Consider the following 23,632-nt stretch of genomic DNA (forward strand, 5'->3'; position numbering starts at 1 on the left):
CATAATAACTAAAAAAAATTCTAAAGATACACAAAAGAAAATGAGAACGGAACAAAAACATGTCTCTACATAAAGGTCAATGAAACACAAAGGAACATAGTAAGAGAGAAAAAGAGAGACAGAAAAGTATAGGAAAGAAAACAATTAACAAAATAGCAATAGTAAGTCCTATTCATCAATAATTTCTTTAAATACAGATGGATTAAACTCCTTGATCAAAAGACAGAGTAACTGAATGAATAATCAAAAAACAAAAGATCTAGCTCACCAAATAGTAACTAAAAGTAGGCAACAGTAGCCATACTTATATCAGAAAAAAATAGACTTTAAGTCAAAAACTGTCACAAGAGAAAAGTAAGACATATAATAGTCAGTTGTAAAGAAAGAATTGCAAACATATATGCACCTAATATATGTTGCAATATGTGTACACAAATACATGCAACAAATGATAGAACTGAAGAAACACACAGTAACACAATAACACGAAATTCAAAACTCTTCTTCAAAAAGGGTTAGAGTAACCCAACAGAAGATCAAAAAGGATACAAGAAGATTTAAATAACACTATAAATTTATTGCACCTAAAGGTATAGAACAATAAGCAAAATACATATTTTCATCAAATACACATTGAAACACAGCCCCTGAACAATACTAAAGACTAAATGAACCTAGCAGATATATAAAGAACACTCCATCCAACATTAGAATATGTGCGCTTCTCAAACACACATAAAACGGTATCTAGATAAATCACCTTGGGTCATAAAATAAATTTTATCAAACAAGAAGAAAACTCAAGAAGATTTAAATCATATCAAGTATATTTTCCAAACACAATGTTTCTGTTTGGGGGCTTTTTGTTTGTGTGTTTGCTTTGTTTTGTTTTGTTTTTTGAGAAAGGATCTTACTATGTAGCCCAGGCTGACCTTGACCTTGCGATCCTCCTGCCTCAGCCTACCACCATGGGATTATAAACATGAACCACCATGTCTAGCTTCCAACCACAATAGAATGACACTAGAAAGCAACAGCTGAAGGAAAATTGTAAAATTCAACATATATAGATTGTAACAACACATTTTTTGAACAACCAACAGATGAGAAAAGAAATAAAAAGGGAAACTGAAAAATACCCTGAGAAAAACAAAAATACAACATACCAAAACTTTTATAGTATTCAGCAAAAGCAGCACTAAGGGGGAAGTTTATAGAGACAAATATGTACACTGAAAAAAAAAGATCTCCTTAAGGAATATAAGTCAGCATACAATGGAGATACCTGCACATCTGTGTTTATAGCAGCACTATTCATAATAGCTAAGCTATGGAATCAGCCTAGGTGCCCATCAACCAATGAATGGATAATGAAAATGTGGTATATACATAATGGAGTATTATTCAGTCATAAAGAAGATTGAAAGTATGCCATTTGCAAAAAAATGGATTGAACTGGAGATCATCATGTTAAGTGAAACAAGTCAGACTCAGCAAGACAAATTTTGCATGCTCCAGCTCACATATAAAATCTAGACAATTTTTAAGGCATGAATGCAAAAGAAGACCTGAATTAAAGAGGGTGATTGTTTAGGAGTGGTACAGAACCAGGAGGAAGGTGAAGGGAGAAAGAGAGGCGTAATGGGGGATGAATATGATCAAAGTACTTTATATGCATATTTGAAAATAGAATAATGAAACCCAATAAAATTGTTTTTAAAGGGGGGATAAGAAAGAGTAGTAGAGGGGGTGAAGTTGATCAAAGCATATTATGTTCATGTATGGAAGTATCACAGCAAAATACCTTTGTACAATTAAAATGCACTAATAAAGCACACATTTGCTATCCCAGCTAAGGGGAGACATAGGCAGGAAGATTACTGTTTGAGGCCAGCCTGGGCAAAAATGCAAGACCCTATCTGAAAAGGAACCTAAAGCAAAAAGGGCTACAGGTGTGGCCCAAGTGGTTTCCTAGTAAGTGCCAGGCCCTGAGGCCAAACCATAGCACCACCAAAAGAAGGAGGAAAGGGAGAATGAGGACTAACTCCTATCTTCATAAAACTCTTTCAAAAAATTGAAGAGAAGAGCAAATTTCCAAACTCATTTTGATAACAAACAGGCCAATATCTCTGATGAACACAGATTTTTAAATCCTCAATGAAATACTAGCAAACCAAATTCACCAGCACATTAAAAGGAATATATACCATGCCCAAGTAGGATTTGTCTGTGGGATGTTTGAACGCATGAAAATCAGCTAATATGATACACCACCTTAACAAAATGAAGAATAAAATCACATGATCATCTCAATAGATACAAAAAATGCATTCGACAAAAGTCAACACTCTTTCATGATAAAAAAAATCACATGATCATCTCAATAGATACATAAAATGCATTTGACAAAAGTCAACACTCTTTCATGATAAAAAAAAAACTATCAACAAACTAAGAATAGAAGGAACTGACTTCCACAAAATAAAGGCCATAAATGAAAAACCCACAGCTAAGATACTCCCTGGTGAAAAATTGAAAACTTTTCCTTTAAAATCAGGAAAAAGGAAGGATGCTCATGATCACCACTTCTACTACAGATAGCATTAAATATTCTATCCAGAGCAATTAGATAAGAAAAAGAAATAAAGGCACCTAAGTTAGAAAAGAAAGAGGAAAATTATCTCTGTTCACAGATGAGGTGATTTTCTATTCAGAAAATCCTAGACTTCACAAAAAACTGTTGGAACTAATAAATGAACTCATTAAAGTAGCAGGATGAAAATCAACATACAAAAAAATTGTTTTTCCATACACTAATAAAGAACAACACAAAAAAGAAAATTAAGAAAACAGTTGCATTGTCTACAGCATCAAAATAAAATACTTAAGAATAAATTTAATCAAGGTGATGAAAGACTAGCACATTGAAAACTATCAAACACAGATGAAAGAAATTAATGAAGAAACAAATAAATTGAAAAACATCCTGTGTTAATAGACTAGAAGACCTAATAACGTTAAGATGTCCATACTATTCAATACAATGTACAGATTCAGTGGAATCCCCATAAACCTCCCAATAACACTTTTTTCAAAAATAAAAATAACAATCCCAAAATTCATATGGATCCACTAAGGACATATAATTGCCAAAACAATATTGAGAAGGAACAGCAAAGCTGGAAACTTCACATTCCCTGATTTCAAAACATAGTATACAAACTATAGTAATCAAACAGTATGGAACTGGCTAAAGGGCAGACATATAGAACAACTGGAAAAGAATAATAAGCCCAGAAATAAATGCACACATATGCCATTAAGTGATCTTTGACAATGATGCCAAGATTACATGGTAAGTATGGTCTCTTCAATAGTTGGTGGCAGAAAAACTGGATATCTACACAAAAGAATGAAATTGGATCCTTATCTTACACAGTAGACAAAAATCAACTCCAGATGTATTAAAGGCTAAATGAAAGGCTTGAAACCATAAAACTGCTAAAAACAAAATAAAGGAGAAAAGCCTCGTAACATCGGTCCTGGCAATGACTTTTTTGGAGCACAGGAAACAAAAGCAAAAATGGACAAGTGGAACCAAATAAACTAAAAAGCTTCTGCATAGCAAAGGAACCTATCAATAGACTTAAAAGGCTTATCAATAGAGATAAAAGGTTTTAAAACCTATACATCTGATAAGGGGCTAATATGTGAAACATACATACTCATAATACAACTCAAATAGAAAAATATAACCTCATTATAATACATAATGGACTTGAAGAGACGATACTCCAAAGAAGACATACAAATGGCCAATCAACAGATATATGAAAGATCTCAACACTACTAATCATCTGAAAAATTCAAATCAAAACTATAATGAGTTGTGGCCTCATACCTTTTAACATGGTCATTATTTAAAAAAACAAAACAACAAACATAAAACAAGTATTGTACTTAAACCTTACAATGTAAGGATTATAGTTAAAAGTAGTATATAGTATTCATGATTTTTGCTAAATGAATGATTTATTGGTGTTCTTGCTCCAGGAGAAAAAAATAGGTAACTAGTTGAGATTATAAATATGTGAATTTGTTTCACCATAGTAACTATGTGTGTGTGTGTGTGTGTGTGTATGTGTGTATATACTTCACGAAATCATGTTATATACACTCTACATACAATAACATTTGTTTTTAAAAAGAAAACAATTGTTATTAGAAATTGGAACCTTTGTACACTATTGCTTTGACTGTAAAGTGTTACAGCCTATGGAAAACAGTTTGGAGGTTCCTCATAAAATTAAAACTAGAACTACCATATGATCCAGCAATCCCACTAGATAAAAGAAAAACAAAAAACATGGCATGGGTAATTGAAAGTAAGTGGACAGAAAAAGCTATGTCATTGAAACATGCATTTTTTTTGAGACAAGGTCTTGCTATGTATAAAGGCTAAACTTGAACTCTTGACCCTCCTGTGTCTGCCTCCTAAGTACTGGAATTACAACTGTGTGCCACCTCAATGGGCTGAAATGTGAATTAAAAAATAAATAAATAAAGTGAACTTCAGAAAAAAGAAAATTACTAGAGAGAAGAGGAACATTATATAATATCCATAAATGACATAATTACAGAGATGGAGAACAGATTAGAGGTCAGAGGTAAAGGAGGTAGGTGTGACTTTATGAAGAATTAGAATGAGAGCCCTGCGGTAATGGTACAATCAAATATCTTGATGTGATATTGATTATGTGAAGCTACACAAGTGAAAAATACATAGAGCCACACACACACACAAGTGCTTATAAAAATGGGAAATCTAAACAAGACCAATGTTAATATCCTGGGTTTTGATATTGTTATGCAACATAACATTGGTGGAGGCTAAGTGAAGCATGAATAGGAATTCTGCACAAATTGGCCAGAATATTCCCTTTATGTATAAATCAAGTCATTTTTCTCTCAACCTCCCAATACTTTACCATCACACAAAGTAAAAATCCAAAACTTCTACAAAGGGCTACATGAGGACTTGGCCTCTGAATATATTTTACCTTGTTTTCTACCACTGTCTCCCTCACTTTCCACATTCTACATACCTTGGCATTCTTGCTATTCCTTGAATATATCAACCAGGTTTCTACCTTAGGGACTTTGAACATTCTACTCTCTGTATTAAATGCTCTTCTTTCAGATATTCACATGTCCTGCTCCCTTGTTTCATTCAGGCCTATACCCAATGTCATCTCACTAGAGACTCCTTTCCTGAACACTGTATTTAAAATAGAACCACATTTTGCTCCTTATCCTCCTTTATTAGCCTCACAGCCTTTATCACTGATTATTAAATATCATATTTTATCCATTGCCCATATCATCCTTTAGAATGCAAATTCCATGGGTGCAAGAACTGTGTTCGCTGAACCACTGTATCCTCAGTGCCTAAAACAGGGTTGGACATGTAGCAGACACTCAATAAATAAATGTTGATCAAATGGGGAAAAACCTATTTGGTTGACACTCTTCTTTCCCAGTAGCCAAGACATTATATTCACATTACTATTTAAGACTAGCAATAATATATCATATTCTCTAATTATTATTTGCTCTTCAGAACCATGCTTTGTTTTTATATATGTTTTAATTTTGAAAATAATCAGATGTTACTCATGGACTTTTGAAATATTATCTCCTTGTAATGATATAGGAGAATGATTTTGCATTTCTTTTATATTTATTTTACTTAGACAAAAATCAAACATTACTGTATTTTTATGAGGTTTTATTATGTTATAAAGAGGAGTTTATTTTGCCTCATGGTTCTGGAGGTTCAAGGTTGAGGGGCTGTATCTGGTGATGGCTTTCTTGTGGACAAGTCTCAAGATGGCACAGGGCAAAAGACAGAGAATATGCATGTCTTATGAAGCTTATTTTAAAGTAATGCTAACATTTTATTAGAAACTCTGGTTACTCTGGTTGCTAGTATCCAGGGAAAACTAGAACGACAAGGTTCAGATTCTAAACACACTTTTATATTAACTTGCTGTGTGATCTTGGACAAGTCTTAATTTTTAAAAATTATCTCTGATAATTATCCTCCTCCTTAAAATGAGATGGCTAAATGATACAATCACTAACGTTCATTCTTCTGTGAATGGAAATAAGCACACGACAAATGTGATTTATTTCTTCCATGTTTTAAAAACACATTTTATATATGTATCTTTACATAATATATTCTACATACTACAGTTTATACTACACAGTAGATAGATACTATTTGAGAATCTGTCCAGCCCCTTCTCTGGAAACTGTATGTATCCTCACTTAGGGCTGGGGCCTAATAGTCATATTCATAAATAACATGATCTTGTGCCTCCAGTCATAGATAATCAAATACTGGCTGGATATATAGTCTAAACTGAGTCAGTCAGAATTTGGAATTGAGCCTCAGATATGTTAATGAGTCTCTTCTGATGGCCTTAATTTGGAATATGCAAATTCATGCTTGGCTATGTGCTAGTGAGTGAGAAGAAAGAAGCAGATACGCTGATAGAAACAGTGATAAACAGGAGACCCTATGAAACGAGGGACTGAGAGAGAGAATAAAGTTTCCTTTCCTATTATCTCTTCATACTAGTTCAGGACCTTCATGTACCTATGCTATATTTTCTGCCCTTGGCGACCACAAGAAACTCTGTGTCCTTAACATAAATACATAGAATTTATTTATTTTTGCTTTAAGCTAGTTTGAAGTGCACTTTTATTATTTGCTACCAAAAAAAATCTATTTTTATTGTTTTGAGATGGAGTTTCACTCTGTTGCTCGGGATAGTTTCAAACTCTTGGGCTCAAGCAATCCTCCACCTCAACCTCCTGAGGAGCTGGGATTATAGGCATGTCCCACCATACCTGGCTACCAAAATTCTTTAATCAAGACAAAAAAATGAGGTCAGGGGTCAACAAACAAATTATACAAACAAATTATACAACTTAAAGCTCTGGACATCGTCTGTAAAGCATCCCTGCCACCACTTAATTACATACTTAAGATTAATCCTTACTTAATTAGAAATTCATTAGCAAGTTATTATAGTCTATAGCCTTTAGTGAAATGAGTCTCTGGGATTACCTTGATTAGAAACGCTCATATTCAGATGTAATTACAAAATTATCTTCCAAAGTCAAATGATTTCAAATTTTTTAAGCTTCTACTCCCATCTACTCATACAAAGTACTAAGAATTAAATAGATTTCACTAATTCATACTCCATATTTGATGTTTAGTTTTGAGAAAAGTATTTAGTTTGTCTTCCTCTCATCCATTAAAACACACACAGTAAAGCTTTAATCATACATGTTACAGTACTGGCAAAGGGGGTAGGAAATGGAAAGAATTCTAATTAGTTAAAGAAAATTCAAAAGAGCTACACTCATATTCTGATTGATCCAGCAACCTCTGTCTTATTGCTTTCCTTGCTGTTACACATAAGATCTAAAATCTTTAAAGAGCAAAAAGTTACACAGTAGAGGTAAATTATCATTACTGTAGAAGGCAAGAAACAAAGAACTAGGTTTTTCCCCTCTCAAAAGAGCATCAGTAGTAAATAATAAGTCTCTGGCAACCTTATTATTAGGTGTAGTTGTGCTTTGTTATGGTTAACTTGTCAAAGTTAATCAGAGTAGAAGTTTCTGTTTGCTGTCAGGAGAATTTCATCCCAGAACACCAAAAACTCTGGGTTTTACAGTTTAGTGTATCACAACACAAATAGAACAAATCAGTATCAATACATATATATTCCTTACTTGATTGTTAACTCAGAACTGGGAAGAAGGTCCTGAAGTTTTACTACTTTCAGATTTTTGGCAATACCATCAGCATTTTAAGGCTATTGGGTATTACTGTTAATGCACATTTTCCTTTCTCCTGCTGATGAATCAATAAGAATTTGTAAGTGCATTGAACTTACATCTAAATAATATTGCCACTGCAGTTTTTAGAACATCTGAAAGTTTACTGTAACTGTTGCCTTAATTTTGCTTACACTACATTTGTAGATGATCTATTGATCATCCGTAATAAGAAAATCTGAAATGCTCCAAAAATCCAATTTTTTTCAACATAATGTCAGTACTCAAATGTTTTGGGTTTCTGAACATTTCATATTTCTGATTTTTGAATTAGGGATGATCAACTTGTAAGTCTATGCAAATATTCCAAAATATGAAAAACTCCAAAATCTGAAATGCTTCTGGTCCCAAACATTTCTGATAAGGATATTTTTTTATTAATTGATGTTCAAATCCCTTTCATAGCCCAATACATTTACTATTCTAATTAGTAAGAGTATTTAGAAGATTTTTTTTACCTAAATCTCCCTACTTTTACCCCTCTTAGTACTTACTTGAATTAAGTATCAATACTCTGAGACCCAGTAAAGAATTTAACTTCTGTAGGACTCTGGCTGCTTTTCCTACAGGGTAGAATCCATTACTTAGCATCAGGATGACAACTCTACAAAAAAACATTTTTAGCATGACATATATTCAGGGTATAATAAATTCTTGATTAGTGAATCATTAATGAAATTCTGTTGTACTGTAATTTGGACCCCACTAATGCAGAATTTGTGATGATTCAGGAAGAGACTAAGCTTAAATTAAGTTTAAGATTATTTTTGTATAGTTTGCTAAGCAAATTAATACAACAGTATAGAAGATTATTTAAACTACTTAAAAGGACTTTTAAGTGCTTTAGAAATCTCTTTATATATAATCCTCTGATACATTAACTACAAATAATTCTCATCTTTTATTAAGGTAAGATTCCTAAAGGTAATACTTTGTTAACCTAATTCTGGTTATTACATTTATAAGGAAGCCACAAACAGTTCATCTAAAAATTCTAGTCTTTGAAAATTTTAGCCTTCTCTCCCAAATTATTGCAAATTAAGAAAAAATTAAAATATAAAATATAACACACATTTTTCTTATTCCCCTTTTTTCTGTTTCTATGGGATAACAGGTACTTAGACCAAATCAGCAGCAATAACAACATACTCCATGAAAATTAAAAGTCTATTGATGATAAGCAAATCAAATCACCTCGGTTATTAATGCTAGCCTCAAAAGTATGCAGGAAGGGAAATAGAATATAAGGATACTAATGCACATTTAGAGATTAAACTTAGCAAGAACCATTAAGTGTATTAGTATATAATACAAACCCAGACCTGCAAAAGCAAAGGAGCAACTTATAAGTAATGAGACTGGCTTATACATGACCTGTGGAATCAAACTTGTTTATGTCACACTCATATGTGGACTAGTTTTCAGTTTTAAAGAAAAAAATAAAAGTAGTTTCAGGTAGATGGTATGAAACATCACAGAATGGAGAAAAGACTTTTATCAATTCCTCTGCTGAAAGATGCTGTATCAATATAAAGTAGTGATGACAAGAGAAATGGGAAAATACAGAAAACAGAACTTAAATTAAAAACACTCTCAGGATAACTATATAAAGTTTAGACAGTAAATATGTAATGATGAATTCTCAATTGATATGCATGAAAGAAACCCTATTTTTATTCCAGAAGTATCTAACTTCTGACTTTTTACTTCCTACAATAAAAAGTAAGTTTTTTCACAGTATTGGGGTTTGAACTAATGACTTGTGCTTGTGAGGCTTGTGAGACTTGTGCTTGGTCTACCACTTGAGCCATGCCCCCAGCTCATTTTGCTTTAATTTATTTTTCAGATAGGGTTTTGTGTTTTGCCTGGCAACCCCAACCACAACCCTCTTACCTCTGTCCCCCACATAGTTGGGATTACAACCGTGTGCCACCATGCCTTGCAAAGGAAATAATTTTTTTGAAATAAATAGCTAGTTATTTTTAAATGTCCTTAGTTAGATGGTATTTTTAAAAGAATGTATATAACTCTTCTCCTTGCTGCTATTTTCAGTCAAATCACCCAACTTCAGATGCAATTTATCTGATATGAGCCTGGCTTTTCAAGCTATTAGAAAACCTTTCCTCTATAACATATAGAGATAGATATGATATTGGGAGATATATATATATATATATATATATAGAGAGAGAGAGAGAGAGAGAGAGAGAGAGAGACATACCTCTATTTCCAGCTACTCCAGAGATGGAGATCAGGAGGATATTGGCTGAAGACCAGCCCAAACAAAAAGTTAGTGAGATCCCATCTTAAAAAGCAAGCCAGGAATGGTGATGTATGCCTATAATCCCAGCTACCCAGAAGGTGTAGATTGGAGGAACATGATCTAAGGCCAGCCTTGGGCAAAAAAACAAGACCCTTCCACCAAAATGAAGCAAAAAAAGGGCTGGGGGGCATGACTTAAGTTGTGCTGCTGTTGCCTAGCTAGCAAGCATGAGGTCCTGAGTTCAAACCCTAGTAATGCCAAAACAAAAATATATATATAGATAGATGTCTATCTATCTATATATGTATGCGTAATGTATATCTTTTGTAAAACTTTTTTATGGATCACAGAAGTAGCTCAGAAGTGAGCATGAAAACAAACCAATATCCATAGTAATTAGAAATAAGTAGAACTAAGGTACAGAAAGGGATGACTATAGAATGGTTTCAAATTAAGGTTGTTAGAAATTGTCCATTTTTCTCATTATTGACAATGTGAATTTTCAATTTCAAGTTTCATTTAATATTTATTGCATTTAAAATTGTTACAAAAATTCTATTAAAGAATAATAATAGTAACAAAATTAATCCCAGTGATACACTTGTAATTAGGAAAATAAGAATGATTTGGTGTCTTTGGGATGCCAATGGTTCAAAGAAAGCTGATAAGTATGTGGGAGAGTTCCTATGAATATTAGTCCACAACTAACATGTGAAGGTTTTTATTTGTTTGTAGAATGAATTCCAATCTCCACTTCTCTTCCTGCAGTGAATTTGCTGTGTCTTTTACTTAGTGAAAAACATTATGTTCCAGGACAATTTGCTCCAAAAAGAATTGTTGGGTAAAAGCTATGTTTCTAATGAGGTTCCATGATAAAATTTAGAGATATGCTCAGGTGGAAATTTTTCAGTCCGCTGATATAATAAAAACCATACATCAGAACAGAATAACAGTTTTAAAACTATGTATTAAAGGAAAAATATAACTTATACATGCATCATTTGTACTCAGTATTATGTCGTTCTGCCTCAGGACTCAGTAACTAGATTAAAAAAAACTTAGAGTGACCTTATTATATGTAACAGAAACTGATAGCTCCTTACCCTGTTTCACATGCTGCTACCTCAGAGGTTTAGCAAATCAACTAAGATATGCACTTGTCCCAAACTACCATAGAACTTAGAACTCAGCTATAACTTTCACTTTTTCTGTAGTTTCCCCACTATTTGTATTTAACAGTTCTATTTCCAAAGACCAGCCCTTTGATACTGGCATAAGAAGCTAAGAAAAGAAATGTATGACACTTACTTAGCAAAGGCAATTTACCCCCAATACCTTCTGAATATATTTTGCTACTTGCTATCTGGTTAATTCCCAACAATAATCATACATTTCTAACTGTGTCTGGAGGGATCATTCTACTCTCTATAATAACTTGTTTAACTAATAGCTGACTTTCTAAGTAGAAGATCACAAAATAACACTTACATTTGTTTAGCCTAGTAACTATTAGCTACTGTGAATTAAAGTTTATTAGTAATATGTTTAATTAAAAGACTATTGCTGGAAGCAAAAAATACCAAATGAAAGGTGCAAGATGGTGTATAGAAGCCTCAAAAATTCAAGCTTGGGCATATTGTTCCTCAGAGTAAATCTGTAATTCTTTGTATCTGTAATTCTAAAAAGTATATCTCTGTTCAGAGACATACCTCTTTTGATGTAATACAGGTGTTCCTCAACTTATGATGGAGTTACATCTCAATAAACCCATCATAAGTTGAAAATATCAAAACACACCTAACCTACCAAACCATAGCTTAGCAACATAGTACACTATGGAACATTGGTTGCTTTCCCTCATGATTCCATGGCTGACTGGAAAGCATGGCTCGCTGCAGCTGCCCAGCATTACTAGAGTATATTGAGCCATATATCACTAGCCTGGGAAAAGATCAAAATTTGAAATTAAACTACAGTTTCTACTAAATATATACTGCTTTTGCACCATTGTGAAGTTGAAAAATCACAAGAGAAATGATAGTAAATGAAAATATACTGTAATTGCAGTATATTTTCTTGTTATTTTTCTATATGGAAACATCAACTTACAATGGTTGATTAAAATCCAGAAGACCATCAGTCATCTAATCAATTCTCAACACAGCAGAAAATTGTTGGAAATGCACTAAAATAAGTTTTGCAGAGGTATGTAATTGTAGTTTAAACATTGATGTTAGTCACCAATTATTAACACATGCATTATTAATGTTATATTAGAACTTTGACAGGTATCAACATGCAGGACTTTGACATATCCTTTCCCTTTGTTTTCAGAAAATTCACAGAAATAGTAGTACTAAATGTTAATACTATAAACTAAGTTATTATATACTTTAATGTATCAAAATTCATATTTCTCATAAAATTAAATTAGTATGTAATCTATCAAAGAAAATTATGCCCACTACAAAAAAGAACTTAATTGCTACACAGTTCCCTTTCCCTTTAGGCTAATCCAAGAGACTACTAATATGCACAAAATTAAAAGCCTTAGCTCATTCTATGCTGAACTCCTCCTTCCAAGAAAGCCTATACTTCCAAAATTAAGTCTAACTTTTTCTATACAGTTTTCTCAGACAATTACCATCCTCTGATGATCTTCACTTACTCTTAATTCTGTACTACTTTATTTTCCCATTTTTTTGTGTGTTTATTTGTTTGGTGGTACCAGAGTCTGAACTCACAGCTTTACTCTTGCCAGGCAGGCACTCTACCACTTGAGCCACTCTTGCCAGCTCTATTTTTCAATTGTTGACCATGATGTTTCATGTATGTATTTTCTCTCTCCAGCAGAAAGCAATTTTACTCCTAGGACCCATTTCTGTTCTATTTCCCACAGTACCCAGGACAATAGTGGACACTCAATAGAATCTAAAAAGAAATAAAAAAGCATGTTGAAAGTCACTTGAAAAGCAAAATCCCTCATTCCAGAGTTCAGTGGTTAAGTGCCTTGACAGTACTTGTTAAATGAGCTATCAATATTATCTTATCATATGGTCAAGACATGTTTGGTAAAAGCGCTTGAGTATGTGATGCTTACCTGGCCATATTCATTATAAAAAAATTTTTTGGGCAGCAAATCAGTGCCCAGTTCAAAAAGTACATGAAAGTGAACATCAAGTACTCACAGGATATATTATTACTTCAAATAACTCAGTCTTAAATTCATCAGGAGCTTTTCCAAAACATTATAATTTCTAACTTTGGAATCTAGCAGCTGGAGGCATGTCAGTTTGCCAATGCACAAAACAAAGAATACACACTGAGGCCCAAGATTATTTTGCAGTGGTACCAGAATTATACTGTGCTTTAAAACATACCCAAAAGAACCTCAAACAAGAAAGCTGCAAAGGCAAATCATAGCATTTTACCCAAAACTATCAGGGAGTTTCCAGTCTTAACAGATTCCCTACACAAATTTATCTAATCAAACATGGCATCTATATCCTGTTTTAAAAGGGTTTACTAAGAACTAAATTTAGCTTTTCCATTATTGTGCTTCTTTTTCACCATTTCTTTTATTGAAAAAGAAACCTGAAATGGCTTAAAAAAAAAACAGTAGAGAGAAGAGAGCAAAAAAAGAAAGAAAGAAAGAAAGAATCCATATCTTATTGTCTTACAATCAAAATTACTGTTTTATTTAAATTCAGTCCCCTTTTGAAAGGGGTCAAGAGGGAGCTGTAATTTTTTTTCAGCCATTTGCTTTCTGAAGAAACAACCTTACTCCTCAAAGATAATATTGTTAATTTTCATAAAGCACCTCACAACTTTAGATTCTCATCTAATCACTTTGTCTAAAATATCTTTCACTTCAAGTGCCTCATGCCAATGTTTTTGGGAAGCGACTACTTTCAGTTGCTGGCTATCTTAGGAAGAACAAATACATCACAATCCATCCTCACTTTTATTGGGAACATTTTAGGTTTTATCAAAATATTTATGAAAGAAGTATGTCATTCTGGATGAACAGTAGTTTGTAAAACCCGTTCCCACTGTTCTCATCCACTCTGCCTACTTCTCAAGTTTGATGGCACTTTGGAAGTCAAGTAGAGTGCGTTGCTAGTTTGTTTTATTAGTGTTATTATTTAATGTAAGCACCATATTCGTACATGTCAGAAGTCAGAAGCCAGGAGCAAGGCTTTCAGAAGCACTTGGCACATGAGTAGAAAAAACTAAGAGGCCACTCTAGCTATTAGTTCAAGGCATGAAGCGACAGCAGGCTGGAGAATGGGCTCTTGAAAAGCCTGAGGTTAGACTGAGTCTCCGGAGAGCGAAATTGGAGCCATAGTTGGAGCAAGGAGAAAGGGGAGAGCATGGCACTAGCAGAGTCTGTCCCCAATCTAGGACCAAGATGCGTGACTGTACGTAAAATTATCAGCATCTAAGGCATCTGAGAAGCAAAGGCAGGCCTTAAGCACCAACCCCAAGTCCCTGGATGTCGGGGTTGAAACCAAAAAGTGGTGTCTCTGAGAAGAAAAACTACCTTGAAGGAATTAGAGAGCCGCGAGCAGATGAAGAAGGGGCATCACAAGCTTCTGCAGGAGAACACAGCTTTGCTCACCTCCCGAGCCCCGGGAGGCCTAAAAAGCTCTCCTGCACCCGGCGAGTGCGGTTCCACTACTCACCCCTACTCTCCTACGGGTCCCAGTCGTCGCCCTGCTCGAAGCAGCCCTGCAGGGGGTGAGCCCCTCCCCCTCCCCCCGCCGCCGAGGGTGGGCTCGGCGGGCGAGAGGAGGCTGCGGTGCAGGTGTCCGAGAGTCAGGGCCAGAGAGGAGCTGGGTGTAAGGCAGGCAGCCTGGTGCCTTGCACTCCCTGCGCAGCCAACTTCACCACCATCGACATGGAAGAACGTCGGGAGGTAACGGGGGACAGGCCGTGCTCACCCAGCAGCTCGAGCCCATCAAGGTACTAGGCCGGAGCCTCTGGTGAGGCCGCCGCCCCCCACAGCCCCCTCACAGACGCGACCCCCAGGCCTGATTCCAGTCCCTCGGCCCCCGCGGCCACAGAGCAGCGGCGGCTCCCTCTTGGGGCCGCGGCCGCAGCTGCATCCTCGCGCTCCTTCCTCCTCTGGCGCCGCTGCCTACACACACAACCCCAGCACAGTTACCGCCGCGGCGCCCCGACCGCCGTTGCCTAGCAACCGCGCGCATGCGCCGCACCCCTGCAGGCAGCCTCTGGCGCCGCTGTCCGAGCTCAAGCCAGCCGGTGCGCGCGACCTAGAAAAGCAAGCAAAACCGCACTTCTTAGGCCTAGGTGGAGCGACATCAAGGTAAGGTAGGGTAGGGAGAGGTCCAGGATGCTGTGCAATTCGAAAGGCCTGGGGACTTGGCATGAGATCTTCCAGCCCCTGGGCAGGCACCTGGACGGTTGAGAGTGACATTCCCAACAACCTACCTTCTTACATATCTCACTGCCCTCCTCCAATCCGTCCTTCGCAAAGGCTATCAAAAGAATTTTCTAAATTGACCGTGTTACTGGTCTGCATAATTCCAATGGTTATGAACAGCCCCGTTAATAAGGCCTAACAGTTCTTCTACAACAGCACTGTTTCTGGTCTCCCAGCATCTTTACATACAAAATCAACTTTAGACTTGTCTCCCTGCAAACTTTCCTCATACTTCTACTAGGATAATCTTTGTAAAACGCACATCTACTCCCACTTCCCTCTGGTTTACAAAATGGGCTTTGGAGTTAGAGCCAAATTTGAATTTCTGCTTCACCAATGAGTACCTCTGTTTCCTTGAGCTAGGGTATTTAACTTCTCTAAATGCATTTCCTCATCTGTAAACTGGGGAGAATTACAGTACTTATAGGATAGTTATGAGGATTAAATGAGAGTGTATATAAAGCACTTACCATGCGTAACTCACTGTGGCACAGAGTAAGCACTTACTAAAACTTAGAGCTATTTTTCAATAGTTCATCATTGCTTACAATACAGGAGAAAGTACAAACTCTCTAGTTTAACATTTCAAGTCCTCTAAGATACGGCCTCTATTTTTCTAGGTCTTATCTCATTCCACTCTGCCTTAGACACCTAGCCACAGACCAGTTTTTCACTTTCTAATATACATCTAGATCTATAAAATCCTTAGATACATTTCCACAAGGTTCACATGGGCAAGAAACCTATATGAACCCTCCAATTAATGAATGTGTAAATATCCACTGGTTCTTCAAAAACTACACATTAGTTTTAAAATATTGACACTGAGGAATTGACTTGAAGTCAGTGACTATATGCCAGACATTTTTGTGTGATTCTTCTGGGGACTATTTACTTGATCTTTTTGAAATCATGCTTAGAACTTGTAATGTGTAATGCTAAAAATGTCATAAATTTTGAACATGATACAATGCATAAACACATTTACAAAGTGTGCCCTACAGGATGTTTACTTAATAAAAGATTTAAACATTTTAGGAAGTGTAAAAATAGCTATACCATACATAAGAACTCTGAGAAGCTCTACAAGAAGTGCTAATGAAACATTAGTGGAGACCTCAGTGGACTAAAAAACTAAAGTGAAATTTTATCGTGACAAGATAGCCAGAAAATCTTAAGGAAAGAGGAAAAATTGGAAAGGTGAAACAATCACCAAGCTGTAATCAATGGAAAGAACATAACACAGGGAAAAACTTACTAAATTCTCCTTTAATGAACACCCCTGTCTTCTGGGAACTTCTCCTTCTATCAAGTTCATCTCAATGTTATTGTAGAAGTTTTCATGTTATGTGACCCCTTGGCTATGTTAGGCAATATGGGACTATCATAATTCTTCTTCAGGAATCTAGAACCTAGAATTCGGCCCAATCACGTTGCTTTCTTATGATGAGTAGTATAAACTTCAGAGCTGTTAGCAGCAGCTATTTTCCAGCCATGTGGCCTAGGGAAAAAAATCTGGTCTGCTATGAAAGACCAGAGATGCAGTGATGAAAGAAGCAGAGAGACTCCAGATAGCAGTTGAATTCCTAGTGCCAGCTTATTCCTTGAGGTGTACCTGCCTTCTTGTTCTTGAGTTACATTAGACACTCTTCTATCCTCATGCTAAATTCCTTTTGCTGCTCAAGCTAGTTTGACTTCAATTACTGTTCCTTGCAAACCAACATTGCTCTCCCCTATCAAACTATCTTTGCTTATTTTTTCCCCTTTGACTGGAAAACTGTTGTTCCTTCCACAACCAGCTGGCCTGAATAATTCCTGTTTGTGGTGGAGAAATTAGCACTCAAGCCCTCTAGCTGTATAAGGAAAGGCACCTGTCTTTCCACCCTGCCCTTACTTCATCCATTCCTAAGAAAGGGAAATACTTATGGGTCACATGTCATGACCCTGATTTCATCAAATTTAAAAATAGGTGACATTAGTGTTTGCAAATGGATCTCATGTCCATGAGTGGTACTTCCTTTCCTGTTCCTTCTCTGTCCTTGCTATGGATAGTGTAAAAGGCCATAGCGTACATTGAGGCAGCTCCAGCTATGCTCTTCTGTCTGTACTAAGAATATTGCCATATTCCTGAGTTATGTGCCTGGCCAGAGAAGAACACTGTTTCAATTTGAACTTGGGTACAAGAGTCACATTAGGTAGCCTTGCTAAGACTTCATGTGAGCCACATTTCAACCACACTTTCCCACAGGTCTACAAGGTAATATTTATGAACTCCTTATGTTTGGCAATCACAATTTCAGCTGGTATTAGGAAGAAAAGAGATTTTGTCCTGAAGTAGGAGATCCTTGCAAAATGTATATAAATTGAAAATGCCACTGTACTTTACTGAAACTAGATTGGAAGGCAGAGCCCCACATAGAGAAAGCAAAACTCTCCTTTAAGCACCCAGAAATGACCTTTTTTATACATAGGAAGAACTTGGGTTCACATGCTTTGGGATATTAGTTAGAAGAATGGTATCTTGTTCTCTCACACCCCTACCCCATCACTCACCTGAGCAGAGTTTCAGTGTATTTCTCCTGCAAATGGCAGGAAAATTAAATGATAAGAGAAAATTTACACTTACAATTAGGTAACCAAAGCCTGTAGAATTCAAGAGCAAGGAAAAGCAAGACTACCATGGATCCATGTTTGGTAAGTGTCAATAGTAGCAGCACAGAGTTAATAAAGATTTGAGATTCCAGGAGGCTTTTAGAAAATAAACAGGGCAGCTCACCTATTCTTGCTCAGGGCCAATTTCTCTCAGTTTGATTTTATTTAATAAGTTGTAGACATTGAGCAATTAGCACAAACTGACAGGCATACAGCATACAGATCAACTTAAAGTCAACATCTCTCTTCTCTCTCTCTCTCTCTGTCCCATAAACAATAGGAATGGCAAAAGCAATATAAAAACATTAGTTTTGCTTAAGATTGTTATAAGCACTTTGTCATATATTTTATGTGTGTGGGACTGAATTTTGAGAAAGTCAAACCTAAGGGAGCCTTGAAATTGTGTCAATTCAACTTAAGAAGTGTTAGGAGAGTTGTGATTATAGAAAAACAGAGCCAAGTATGCAGCTGCTGAAAGAAAACAGACTCCACTCAGACATCTGGATGTATCTCCTTTGGCTAAGAAAAAGCAAAATAAGAAATTGGGGAGAAGATAAATTTTGGCTTTCATCTCTTTGGGAATTTAATTTCTACAGAGAAAGCAGTTTCAGTATGGGACTTGAGACTTTATCTTTGCAGAAATTTAATCCTTAGAAGTATGTGGCTCAAATGTAAAACATTTTTATATTGCTGGCCTACTGTTGCTTTATCTGGACTATGCTATTGCAAAGTACTTATTGAACCAGGTTGGGCAAGTACATATGCATAATTTGATAAGGGCAGTAAAATGGAAGGTGAATTTTTGGGCTGCTATACAAATGTGGCCATGGGATAATAGAGAAAATTTGATGAATGTCAGGGAGATGCTATCACAAAAAGAGAAGAACCTCTCTGATATTCAAGAAGTTCTTCCACAAGAGGAATTGTTATGGCTGATCATCATTTTAGCTATTAAGCTCAAAGGATTAAGAGAAAATAAAATGTAGAAGAATGTAAGGGTAGAAGAGCTCCAAACCCCTCTCCTCACTTCAGAAATTACTTAACAAATGGTTTCCACATATTTTCCCTACTTTTTTCTTCTTTCTTCCTAGCATGAAAGAACATTAAACCAATAGATCAGAAGGCAAGACATTCTCTGTGTCATATTTAGTTATGAACTGAGGAATGGGTTCATTGGACTGAAAACCAGGCACTTGGGCATGGCCTTGGTCTCAGTCATTCCTCATTCCATTCTGTTGGAATGGCCAAAGTTTTTTTCTCTTAACCTAAGGTTCCCATGTCCTAAGAGCTGATAGAAAGGTAGTATTTTTATTCATGCATATTTGGGGAAATATCAGTCTCTCAGGCCTCAAGTATGTGCCATGCACTTCAAATCAGGTTTTCCTGCATTCTGTATGATACATATTGCACAAAGGTCCAAATAATAACAAGGTGCTCTGTTTACCATTTTTTAGTGTTCTACTCTCAGGGAATAGTAGAGAAGGAAGAGTGGGGTAGAATTTCATATCCTAGCCAATACTAACAAAATCTCTTTAAATAATTAATACTATTCATCTTCTTTGTTGTAGCAGGTACCTTCAGGGTTCTTTACCCAGAAACACTCTCTAGGAATTTTGCTCCCTGTATTTTGTTCATCCATCTTACTATCTACATGGCACATAGGTGCATGTAGATGTTGCCATGTCAGGGCTGGGGATGTATCTGTATGTTAGAACATTTACCTAGAATCCATAAGGCCCTGGGTTCAATTCCCAGCATCATAAAAAGGAGGGGATTCCATGTTACTTCAACATTATTATACTCCTTAATTATAGTTGATTGGACCGGGAAAGGGTATGTTATTTCAGGCAGGCCAATCAGTCCTTTCCCTGGGGTGAGGAAGCAGCACCAGCACTAGTTGTTCTTTTTAAATAGTAACAGTAACTATTATTATTGCTACTTTCATGATGCTAACTCTGCTTAATACTGTTCTAAGAGTTTTACATATGTTAACTCATTTAATATTCCCAAGAACTGTATGAAATAGGTGATATTTTAATTCTCATTTCATAGATGAATAAACTACAGCACGGAGAGGTTAAGTAACTTTTCTAAATTTATACAGCTAGAGAGTCTCCACCATTCTACACTTCTGTGTTTTTCTTTTTTTATTATATTATTATTGTATAGAGGGTACATTGTGACATTTACAAAAGTTCTCACAATATATCATAGTTGAATTCACCACCTCCATCATTCTCCTTTACTCCCCTGCCCTCTATTCCTGGAATAGTTTCAACAACATGTCTAATTTTTAGACATGTCTTATTTTTCTATTTTCGTACATGGGTACATAATATTTCCACTACATTCAGCTTCCTTCACCATTTCGTTACATCTTCCCCACTCCCACTGGTACAAGTCCCCAGACAAGACTTGTTTTACCTTCCTGTTCTCCATTTTTGAAAAAAGGCATTTTTGTTTGTTTAAGATGGCTCTACAGGGAGTTTCCTTATGACATTTCCATGTATATATGCCTTATATCTCAAATTGGTCCATACCCTCTGTTTTTCTCCTTTCTACCTTAGTTCCCTTCTTATGTGATTTCAACAGGTTTAAAGATTCTATATTCAGTCTTGTATAGAAAGTACATCACCCATATTCACCTTCTTAACTTCCTTCATTTACCCTCCCTCTTCCATTAGTGGCCTCCCCTTAGTGTAAACTGTTTTTCATAATATTGCTTATTTTTGTATTGTGTGTGTCTTCCACATATGAGAAAAAACATGCGAGTTTTGTCTTTCTGATCCTCGTTTACTTCACTTAATATGATGCCCTCCAATTGGACTTTCAAACCACATGGTTTCATTCTTCCTTATGGCTGAATAAAACTCCATTGTGGGTGTGTGTGTGTCACATTTTCTTAATCCATTCATCACTTGTAGAGCATCTGGATTGTTTTCATAGCTTGGCTATTATGAACAAGCACTAGTCTTTTTTTTTTACCTTTTTGTCTTTTCATTCATTTTAAAGTTTATTTTTATAATTGACATATAATATTTATACTTAATTGTAAGATACAGTATGATAATTCAGTATATGTGCCCAGAATATAATGACCGAATCAGCATTTCTATCTCCCCAAATATTACTTCTATGTATTGGGAACCTCAAACTCTTCTCTAGTAATTTTGAAATTTATAATTAACTGTTGTAAACTGTAGTTACTCTGCTATGCTATAGAACTTGTCAACTAATTCCTCCTATCTAACCATGTTTTGTTACCTAGTATCCAACTTCTCTCTGTCCTTCTTTCCCCATATCCTTCCTACCCTGTGTTCCTAATATTCTACTTTCTACTTCTACATGTTCAATGTTTTTTAGCTTCTACAAAGTAGTGAAAGCATGCAATATTTGTCTTTGTGTGCCTGGCTTATTTCATGCAACATAATGTAGTTCAGTTTCATGTTGCAGCAAATGACAGGATTTCATCATAAATATATGATTGTAATATTCCCTTGTGCATATATACTACATTTTAATCCACTCATTCATTGATGAACATCTCAGTTGATTGCATATCTTAACTATTGTGAATAGTGCTGCAATAAATATGGTAGTGCAATTATCTTTTTCATATAGTATGATGACTAATCTTAAATGTCAACTTGACTGGATTGAGAGATACCTAAGATAGATTAGTAAAGAACAGTTCTGGGTGTATTTGTATGTGTGTTTCCAGCTACCATGAAGTGAGCAGCTTCTGTCACATGTTTCTGCTGCCATGATATTCTGTCTCATGTCAGGACCAAAGTAATGTATATAGCTAACCATGAACTGAAGCTTCTGAAACAGTGAGTCCAAATAAACCTTTCCTCCTTTACACTGTTTCTCTCAGGTATTTGTCACTTTGACAAAAAGTCTGACTAACACTTATAATGATTTAATTTCCTTTGGATATACACACCCACTAATGGGATTGCTGGTTCATATGGTAGTTCAGTTTTGTGAGGAAGTTCCATACTGTTTTCCACAATATATATACTAATTTATACTCTCACAAACAGTATATAAGAATTATCCTTTCTTTGCATCTTGGTCAATGTTTCAGTTTTTTTTTAATCTTTTTGATTCTAGACCTTCTAACTGAAATGAGATGATATTTCATTGTGGTTTTGGTTTGTATTTCCCTGATGATTAATGATATTGAGCATTTTCATATACTTGCTGGTCATTTGTATGTCTTCTTTTGAGAAACGCCTATTTAGGTCTTTTGCACATTTTTAAACTGGATTATTTGAGGGAGTTTCAGTTGAGTTCCTTATATCCCACTTGTCAAATGAATGGTTTTTGAACATTTTCACTCATTCTGTAGGTTGTCTCTTCACTGTATTGTTTGTTTCTATGTTACTTTTCTTGGTGCTAGGATCAAATACTGACACAAACAACTTAAAGGAGGAAAGAATTGACCCGTTAAGCACCTAACATGTTCAAATTGTTTGGCTCACAGTTTCAGAGGCTTCAGTCCATAGTTGCTTATCCCCTCTGATTCTGAGCCCATGGTGAAACAAAACATCATGGCCAGCAGGAGCATGTGGCAGCAGCTACTCACCTCAAGGTGGACAGGAGTCAGGGAAAGGGAAGCAGAAAGGGGTCAGAGACAAGATACCACCAAGGAACCTCTCCCAGGAACCTACTTTCTCCAGCTAAATTTCACCTCCTAAGGTTTCCAGAATATCCCCAAATAGGGCCACCATCTGGTGACCAAGTCCCCAACACACAAGCCTTTCAGGGAGATACTTCATATCCAAGCTATAGTTTCCATATTCATGCCTTCATAAAAGGCATGAATAAAGCTCCAAATAATCTGATTCCTGTTTTTAGTGTTCTCTGGAATATAAGTTCTGATTTCTTGACAGCTTTTTTCCCTTAGGCCAATATGAAAATGGATTTTCATTCCCAAGAAAATAGTAATTGATGGCAAGGGAAGACAACACAGACATGTGCTGTGTGGCAGAGGGAAACCACCTTGGGATTTTAATTTGCCACCAAAGATCCACAAAGTAGATCCACAAAGCAGAAAATCAAGGGTTGGCAGACAAGCATTACTCACAATTAGAAGCCTTTTAGGTCATTCATTTATTCTAAATGTAATTGGATATAGGAAAAAATACTGGATTAGGCATATAGAATAAGGAACAAATAGGGAAAGTGTATAAGAGAAGCACCAAGTCACCTATAAAAGCAAACCCATTAAAATAACAGAAGATTTCTCAACATTAAAAGCAAAGAGAAGAACTGGGCACCAGCGGCTCACACCTTTAATCATAGCTACTTGGGAGCCTGAGATTGGGAGGATTGTGGTTTGTTCATGA

The 23,632-nt window shown here is 35.9% G+C and overlaps 1 protein-coding gene across 18 annotated transcripts in view; it reads right to left on the reverse strand.

The window, feature by feature from the left end:
* The window catches only part of Zc3h12b (zinc finger CCCH-type containing 12B), a 305,889-nt gene that overhangs the window by 266,548 nt on the left and 15,709 nt on the right, over positions 1-23,632 (reverse strand). For 15 of the 18 annotated variants that reach the window (XM_074063656.1, XM_074063654.1, XM_074063652.1 and 12 more), the window contains exon 1: positions 14,866-15,332. The exons of the other annotated variants lie outside the window; for them this stretch is intronic. The gene's annotated coding sequence lies outside the window, so the exon portion shown is untranslated. Of the gene's footprint in view, positions 1-14,865; positions 15,333-23,632 lie in introns of those variants that run through there. 18 annotated transcript variants of the gene reach the window in all.

Source organism: Castor canadensis, chromosome X (genome assembly GCF_047511655.1).
Source record: "Castor canadensis chromosome X, mCasCan1.hap1v2, whole genome shotgun sequence".
Lineage (NCBI taxonomy): Eukaryota > Metazoa > Chordata > Mammalia > Rodentia > Castoridae > Castor > Castor canadensis.